We start from the raw sequence: 3,231 nt of genomic DNA, 5'->3' as shown, positions 1-3,231 counted from the left end.
GACGGGAGGAACAGAGCGAGACGCGGGAGAGAGAACGGTGGATATACACTCGGCGTGAGAACTATGTGAGTAAGTCAGCGTGAAGGAAGGAACGGCCGGTGTTTTGCTGAAATGTTCAATGAATGACGCACTCGTTCACTTCGCCATTTTTACTCGCTGTCGGAAAATTTTTATCTTTGCTGCAAAATGCATCGGCCGGGCATTTCATTATTTACAAAAAGTAAGCAGGCTGGCGAAAGACAGTCGGTATAGAAACTGGTCAAGTCGGTGACGCCCCATTTATGCCCATCAACGAAGAAGGCGGGGCTTATTCTGATTACGGAGATGCGAAAATGCAACGGAAGGACTTATAGCGCAGTGCGCTAAACAGCGTGTTATTTTCGTATTTGTGCCAAACTCTATCGTAGGAAACCGTTCTAGCCTAGCAGAATGCCCTAGTTCCTGAGATCGGCGATTTGGTGCTGTAATGGGTAATACCTTTAAAATTATAAACCACGTACGGGTGCGGCATAAGCTGTGATTGGAAGACACAAAGTGTCAATCTTCGGCGCGCTTTGGCATCATGGCCGCGTCACGTCTAGTATATATATTAATTGCAATAAAGCACATGTGCGTTCTTAGTGTAAAAGCGGCAGCATTATAAATCTACACACTTTTAAAAACGTGTATTTTCACCGTGATAGTCCAGTTACTGCGTTCCCCACAGACACGCTCCCACATGCGGGCAGATATGGTTTCGCAGATGTTTAAATTTTCATAACGTCAAAACGTCATATACTGTTGTATTGTTTAAGGTTTCGCCAAGCAGGTGTGAAGTCCATCAACCGCACGACTGTAAGATATGCACGCGATGTTTATGATTAACTAAAATTTGGTAAGTCACACATCCACGGTCTAATATCATAATTTATAGACTAATGCATAATCTCCTAAACAACGAATCACCTGTAGATCCAACTGCCACCTATAACGTAATTTACAAGCTCAAACAATTTAAACCCACATTCTTTCGCTGGCTGGTGCATTTGCAAAGTGATCAAGTTAAAATATGAACCTTGAACTTGTTTGTTACATTTGCGCCTTCATGCGCCGTCACAGATGCAGACGGTCTCACGCCACAATAGGCTGAATAGCGTTAAGGGTGGAGTAAATGATAAGAATATCAATGTTAAATATGAGATTAAATATTTAGCGCTCGAACGATAGATATCATAACGTCCCCACATTATTTAAAAAATTCGCACAGATGCAGAAGGTCTCACGCCACAATAGGCTGAATAGCGTTAAGGATGGAGTAAATGATAAGAATATCAATGTTAAATATGAGATTAAATATTTAGCACTCGAACGATAGATATCATAACATCCCCACATTATTTAAAAATTGGCACAGATGCAGACGGTCTCACGCCACAGTAGGCTGCATAGCGATATCTATCGTTGCTACGTATAAGCTGATGAACTTCACGCCCGTGACGTTCGACTATGAATAAACTGACACGAGCGTCTGGTTGAAACATGTTTACATTCATAAACATATGCTAGTGATACGGCATTAGAATGATAGAAGATTATGATATGTAAGAAATGATAGAGATGCATATTTTTAACGGTATTATTCGGCACCTAAATTTAAGGAAATTGTAAGGTTTGTAGTAAAACCATGCCTGCACTGGTTCTTAGACAGATCGAGTTAGTTCATGCTATGTTGCCTTAGCAGCTGCTTGATCTCACGCCTTAAACTCACTCACAGTAAAAGAAGAACAACTCGGCGTTAAACACGCTATAAGGTGACATTCTATAAACGCAAGAGAGTACAATGAGAGCTGACATAGACAGTGTTTAAGCTCACGAGAACCCTAGGTCACTTCCCACTCGCTCACAATAGGGTTGACAAAATACATTGATTCCTCACATTAGGGTTAACAGAATACACTGATTACTTACAATATGGTTAATAGAATACACCGCTTCCTTATACGATAGGGTTAAGGATACTCTCAACCTTTTGCACGGGTATTGCTCTAATGAAGATTAAACGTTTACCGACGAATGAATCGAATAAATCACTTGTTTTATTTCTAGAGGAGATATATCTCTATGGTCAAGGCAAAAAATTTCATGAAATTTCCAGCACCTAATTATGTTACCACAAAATTTTGAATTTTTATGTAAAAATGGTATTTTTAATATTTCTCAATTACCAGAAAGAGTGAGGATACAAAATTTTCGCCACATGTTAAGCACAATATGTACCAAAATAGTACATCAGGATTTTTCTTTAAGTTTCATATTTAGAGAGTAAAAAAAACTGCCTAAAATTCAAGTTGCACGTTTGAATTAAAAATCTTTGCGAATAAAGAGACATAACTCATAAAATACGGCACTTAATAACAATCCCTGGCGCATTTTTTTACAGCAATATGTTACCATTAAAACGAGTGTAAAATTAAATTATTCCGAGTTGTAATCACAGAAAAATATCCATTTATACATCGACTACTAAGTCAGAAATTGGAACGGAGAAATTTGCGTTTTTCTGACGTCAGCCGCGGCTCGCTACACATGTACGCGGGCAAGCTAAACGCTCGGACACTTCACATGTATACCGTTATATGGAGAAATGAGCATGTACACAGGTGGCACATAGTGTTAGCCATCGAATAAAGTTGAAAATAAAAAAATCGGTAAAAATTTTCCTAAAACCTTGAGAGTATCCTTAACAGACATTTCGGATTACTATCTCCGTTATCATCAGTAAATACTCAATGACTATTGGAACCCGATAAGGCTATAATTAGTAAAGATGTTGCGTCATGTTGCGATGTGTAATACTGTCCCCGCGAGTCGGACCTGGCGCTCCACGAGCATATAAATAGTCTCCCACTGTGCCAGAGTTAGACGCAGGTGAGTTAAGACACTCTGATGCTAGCTGACACGAAGATGTGGCTCCAGTTTCTTTCATCGTTCCTGTTGCTGCTGACAGCGGCCGCACAAGCAGCGAGCTTCTGCCCAGAGGATCATGTCATTTCTCCATGCACCTGCCTCAATGATCACGACGGCGCGAGCGTCAGTTGCTACGGCGGGTACATGTCAGCGGCAGAGATGACGGCCATCGTTGGCCGCTTGCAGAACACGACGATGAGTCGCCTTCAGATCTACAGCTTCAGCGACCTGACCGAGATACCGGCAGGCATGTTCCGCGGCATGAAGATAGTTTCGCTGAGAGTC

General features: G+C 41.0%; 1 long non-coding RNA gene across 2 annotated transcripts; it reads left to right on the top strand.

The window, feature by feature from the left end:
• On the top strand, positions 1–3,223 carry LOC106810134. Of its 2 annotated transcripts, none has more exons than XR_001393961.1 (3): positions 1–65; positions 795–874; positions 2,956–3,223. It is a non-coding gene; the product is annotated as an uncharacterized LOC106810134 (long non-coding RNA). The 2 variants fall into 2 exon arrangements; XR_001393962.1 differs by having other exon boundaries at positions 2,896–3,223.
• The last annotated feature ends 8 nt before the right edge of the window (positions 3,224–3,231 follow it).

The sequence above is a fragment of the Priapulus caudatus genome, unplaced genomic scaffold (genome assembly GCF_000485595.1).
Source record: "Priapulus caudatus unplaced genomic scaffold, Priapulus_caudatus-5.0.1 Scaffold412, whole genome shotgun sequence".
Classification (NCBI taxonomy): Eukaryota; Metazoa; Priapulida; class Priapulimorpha; order Priapulimorphida; family Priapulidae; genus Priapulus; species Priapulus caudatus.
Note: the sequence above shows the minus strand (reverse complement) of the source record. Positions and strands in the feature narration are given on the sequence as shown.